Below are 5,788 nucleotides of genomic sequence, written 5' to 3' on the forward strand. Positions count from 1 at the left end.
CAATTTGTGACGGCTCTTTCAATTTAAGACGTTAAAAACAGACGGAATTTGCATTTGTAATACCAGAGCATCGAAACTACTTGGAACTTTTGTGTATATGAACGGGTCCGCGCCTTTGTACTCTGCTCCCTTCACCGCTACAAACCAACCAACCATCGTGTCCGTGCGCATCTGAGTCGCAAAGAATGGGGAATAGCGCAGTTTGCTCGTGCATGGGGGGTAGCTCAGTTGGTAGAGCGTTCGCTTGGCATGTGAAAGGTCCGGGGTTCAAGCGGCGGCGCCTCCATTTTTTGTGGTCAGTGCATGGTAAGTGTTGGTCGCGGCGAACCTAAAGGCACGCAAGATGTTGCAAAGCCAGCGTCACAGACTGATATGATGTATACTGACGTAAGGAGAGCAAGATGTAAGTGTGGGGACCGGCTGTTATCGAGGTGTCATCGAGTGCAGATCTGTCTTAGGTATCGCGGCTTAACCTCATTGAAGTCTAGAGGGTGGACAACACGTTGGTCTTACTCAGAGCGGTGTCCGAATTCTATTTTCGACGTTATACGTGCCACTTTCATTTTGGCCAACTACGATTCGATACAGAATGCACGAAACCTGAAAGACACCCTAACGGATACATAGAGAGTAGTGTTTGTCTGCTGAATAATGGGAGTGCAAGGGTCTGTGTCGTCAATATGGCTGTATGTAGCACCATTAGTCTTCGGGGGTAGGGGGGCGGGCGTAGCTCAGATGGTAGAGCGCTCGCTTAGTATGCGAGAGGTACTGGGATCAATACCCAGTGCCTCCAGAATTTTTAACACACCTACATGCGCACCTTGATATGCAAGTGGAATAATTCACTGCCAGCAGATGTGTCTAGGAAGATACAAGCTTGCGCCGAGTTCACGTAAATCCCACTGCACATTCCTATTCTTTGCGTGCAGTCAGCTGCTACTGGTGTTGCTAGTTGTGACTGCTGATAACAGATGCCGTAGCAATCAATTCATGGAGTGAGTTGTATGTTTTGCGATAGTCTGTCTCTGACAAGCAAGCACAGGTGACATAGGTGCGAACACAGGAAGCTTGCAGACCCTCGCTGCCTGCAGACACCGAGCAGCCACACTAGGAGGGCGGCCTAAGCCGTAGGCGAAATGTACTCATTCGCTTTGGCGCGACGTCGAACTATAAATAATGCTGTCACTAGCGTGAGCGTCGTGGAAAGTCGGAAAAGTCGGCTGCGAGGGTGAGTGCCAAGTTTGGGGAGCGTTTCGTAGTATGCGCAGTGCAATGGAGACGCGGAAACTTGTTGTGGCCCAGTGTTTTGCAGTTGGACGACAAGATTGGTACACAGTAGTAAAGAGCGAGGCACTGAGATGGCATAAATAATGTAGTGCACAATGGGGCTCGAGATGTGTTTGTTACCTCAGGTGCTGTATAATTGTCTACAATGTGTGAAAACGGAGCAATTTGTGACGGCTCTTTCAATTTAAGACGTTAAAAACAGACGGAATTTGCATTTGTAATACTAGAGCATCGAAACTACTTGGAACTTTTGTGTATGTGAACGGGTCCGCGCCTTTGTACTCTGCTCCCTTCACCGCTACAAACCAACCAACCATCGTGTCCGTGCGCATCTGAGTCGCAAAGAATGGGGAATAGCGCAGTTTGCTCGTGCATGGGGCGTAGCTCAGTTGGTAGAGCGTTCGCTTGGCATGTGAAAGGTCCAGGGTTCAAGCGGCGGCGCCTCCATTTTTTGTGGTCAGTGCATGGTAAGTGTTGGTCGCGGCGAACCTAAAGGCACGCAAGATGTTGCAAAGCCAGCGTCACAGACTGATATGATGTATACTGACGTAAGGAGAGCAAGATGTAAATGTGGCGACCGGCTGTTATCGAGGTGTCAACGAGTGCAGTTCTGTCTTAGGTATCGCGGCTTAACCTCATTCAAGTCTAGAGGGTGGACAACACGTTGGTCTTACTCAGAGCGGTGTCCGAATTCTATTTTCGACGTTATACGTGCCACTTCCATTGTGGCCAACTGCGATTCGATACAGAATGCACGAAACCTGAAAGCACCCTAACGGATACATAGAGAGTAGTGTTTGTCTGCTGAATAATGGGAGTGCAAGGGTCTGTGTCGTCTATATGGCTGTATGTAGCAGCATTAGTCTTCGGCGGGGCGGGCGTAGCTCAGTCGGTAGAGCGCTCGCTTAGTATGCGAGAGGTACTGGGATCAATACCCAGTGCCTCCCGAATTTTTAACACACCTACATGCGCACCTTGATATGCAAGTGGAATAATTCACAACCAGCAGATGTGTCTAGGAAGATACAAGCGAATGATTAGCATCCACAATTGACAAGCGTGCTGTTATTAGTGCGCAGGAAGCACCCTCCTCCCACGCCTACACTTAATTTAGAAACAGTACAAGTGTTCCCGTAAGATTCTCAAGCCTATGTCGGAAAGATCTGCCTTGCGCCGAGTTCACGTAAATCCCACTGCACATTCCTATTCTTTGCGTGCAGTCAGCTGCTACTGGTGTTGCTAGTTGTGACTGCTGATAACAGATGCCGTAGCAATCAATTCATGGAGTGAGTTGTATGTTTTGCGATAGTCTGTCTGTGACAAGCAAGCACAGGTGACATAGGTGCGAACACAGGAAGCTTGCAGACCCTCGCTGCCTGCAGACACCGAGCAGCCACACTAGGAGGGCGGCCTAAGCCGTAGGCGAAATGTACTCATTCGCTTTGGCGCGACGTCGAACTATAAATAATGCTGTCACTAGCGTGAGCGTCGTGGAAAGTCGGAAAAGTCGGCTGCGAGGGTGAGTGCCAAGTTTGGGGAGCGTTTCGTAGTATGCGCAGTGCAATGGAGACGCGGAAACTTGTTGTGGCCCAGTGTTTTGCAGTTGGACGACAAGATTGGTACACAGTAGTAAAGAGCGAGGCACTGAGATGGCATAAATAATGTAGTGCACAATGGGGCTCGAGATGTGTTTGTTACCTCAGGTGCTGTATAATTGTCGACAAGGAGTGAAAACGGAGCAATTTGTGACGGCTCTTTCAATTGAAGACGTTAAAAACAGACGGAATTTGCATTTGTAATACCAGAGCATCGAAACTACTTGGAACTTTTGTGTATATGAACGGTTCCGCGCCTTTGTACTCTGCTCCCTTCACCGCTACAAACCAACCAACCATCGTGTCCGTGCGCATCTGAGTCGCAAACAATGGGGAATAGCGCAGTTTGCTCGTGCATGGGGCGTGGCTCAGTTAGTAGAGCGTTCGCTTGGCATGTGAAAGGTCCAGGGTTCAAGCGGCGGCGCCTCCATTTTTTGTGGTCAGTGCATGGTAAGTGTTGGTCGCGGCGAACCTAAAGGCACGCAAGATGTTGCAAAGCCAGCGTCACAGACTGATATGATGTATACTGACGTAAGGAGAGCAAGATGTAAGTGTGGGGACCGGCTGTTATTGAGGTGTCATCGAGTGCAGATCTGTCTTAGGTATCGCGGCTTAACCTCATTGAAGTCTAGAGGGTGGACAACACGTTGGTCTTACTGAGAGCGGTGTCCGAATTCTATTTTCGACGTTATACGTGCCACTTTCATTTTGGCCAACTACAATTCGATACAGAATGCACGAAACCTGAAAGACACCCTAACGGATACATAGAGAGTAGTGTTTGTCTGCTGAATAATGGGAGTGCAAGGGTCTGTGTCGTCTATATGGCTGTATGTAGCAGCATTAGTCTTCGGGGGGGCGGGCGTAGCTCAGATGGTAGAGCGCTCGCTTAGTATGCGAGAGGTACTGGGATCAATACCCAGTGCCTCCCGAATTTTTAACACACCTACATGCGCACCTTGATATGCAAGTGGAATAATTCACAACCAGCAGATGTGTCTAGGAAGATACAAGCGAATGATTAGCATCCACAATTGACAAGCGTGCTGTTATTAGTGCGCAGGAAGCACCCTCCTCCCACGCCTACACTTAATTTAGAAACAGTACAAGTGTTCCCGTAAGATTCTCAAGCCTATGTCGGAAAGATCTGCCTTGCGCCGAGTTCACGTAAATCCCACTGCACATTCCTATTCTTTGCGTGCAGTCAGCTGCTACTGGTGTTGCTAGTTGTGACTGCTGATAACAGATGCCGTAGCAATCAATTCATGGAGTGAGTTGTATGTTTTGCGATAGTCTGTCTGTGACAAGCAAGCACAGGTGACATAGGTGCGAACACAGGAAGCTTGCAGACCCTCGCTGCCTGCAGACACCGAGCAGCCACACTAGGAGGGCGGCCTAAGCCGTAGGCGAAATGTACTCATTCGCTTTGGCGCGACGTCGAACTATAAATAATGCTGTCACTAGCGTGAGCGTCGTGGAAAGTCGGAAAAGTCGGCTGCGAGGGTGAGTGCCAAGTTTGGGGAGCGTTTCGTAGTATGCGCAGTGCAATGGAGACGCGGAAACTTGTTGTGGCCCAGTGTTTTGCAGTTGGACGACAAGATTGGTACACAGTAGTAAAGAGCGAGGCACTGAGATGGCATAAATAATGTAGTGCACAATGGGGCTCGAGATGTGTTTGTTACCTCAGGTGCTGTATAATTGTCGACAAGGAGTGAAAACGGAGCAATTTGTGACGGCTCTTTCAATTGAAGACGTTAAAAACAGACGGAATTTGCATTTGTAATACCAGAGCATCGAAACTACTTGGAACTTTTGTGTATATGAACGGTTCCGCGCCTTTGTACTCTGCTCCCTTCACCGCTACAAACCAACCAACCATCGTGTCCGTGCGCATCTGAGTCGCAAACAATGGGGAATAGCGCAGTTTGCTCGTGCATGGGGCGTGGCTCAGTTAGTAGAGCGTTCGCTTGGCATGTGAAAGGTCCAGGGTTCAAGCGGCGGCGCCTCCATTTTTTGTGGTCAGTGCATGGTAAGTGTTGGTCGCGGCGAACCTAAAGGCACGCAAGATGTTGCAAAGCCAGCGTCACAGACTGATATGATGTATACTGACGTAAGGAGAGCAAGATGTAAGTGTGGGGACCGGCTGTTATTGAGGTGTCATCGAGTGCAGATCTGTCTTAGGTATCGCGGCTTAACCTCATTGAAGTCTAGAGGGTGGACAACACGTTGGTCTTACTGAGAGCGGTGTCCGAATTCTATTTTCGACGTTATACGTGCCACTTTCATTTTGGCCAACTACAATTCGATACAGAATGCACGAAACCTGAAAGACACCCTAACGGATACATAGAGAGTAGTGTTTGTCTGCTGAATAATGGGAGTGCAAGGGTCTGTGTCGTCTATATGGCTGTATGTAGCAGCATTAGTCTTCGGGGGGGAGGGCGTAGCTCAGATGGTAGAGCGCTCGCTTAGTAAGCGAGAGGTACTGGGATCAATACCCAGTGCCTCCAGAATTTTTAACACACCTACATGCGCACCTTGATATGCAAGTGGAATAATTCACAACCAGCAGATGTGTCTCGGAAGATACAAGCGAATGATTAGCATCCACAATTGACAAGCGTGCTGTCATTAGTGCGCAGGAAGCACACTCCTCCCACGCCTACACTTAATTTAGAAACAGTACAAGTGTTCCCGTAAGATTCTCAAGCCTATGTCGGAAAGATCTGCCTTGCGCCGAGTTCACGTAAATCCCACTGCACATTCCTATTCTTTGCGTGCAGTCAGCTGCTACTGGTGTTGCTAGTTGTGACTGCTGATAACAGATGCCGTAGCAATCAATTCATGGAGTGAGTTGTATGTTTTGCGATAGTCTGTCTCTGACAAGCAAGCACAGGTGACATAGG

The 5,788-nt window shown here is 48.9% G+C and overlaps 1 non-coding gene across 1 annotated transcript; it reads left to right on the forward strand.

Annotated features, from left to right (window-relative positions):
* Positions 1-5,318: 5,318 nt before the first annotated feature.
* Trnat-agu (transfer RNA threonine (anticodon AGU)) lies at positions 5,319-5,392 on the forward strand. The gene has a single exon. It is a non-coding gene; the product is annotated as a tRNA-Thr (tRNA).
* Positions 5,393-5,788: the final 396 nt, after the last annotated feature.

The sequence above is a fragment of the Schistocerca gregaria genome, chromosome 10 (genome assembly GCF_023897955.1).
Source record: "Schistocerca gregaria isolate iqSchGreg1 chromosome 10, iqSchGreg1.2, whole genome shotgun sequence".
Taxonomy (NCBI): Eukaryota; Metazoa; Arthropoda; class Insecta; order Orthoptera; family Acrididae; genus Schistocerca; species Schistocerca gregaria.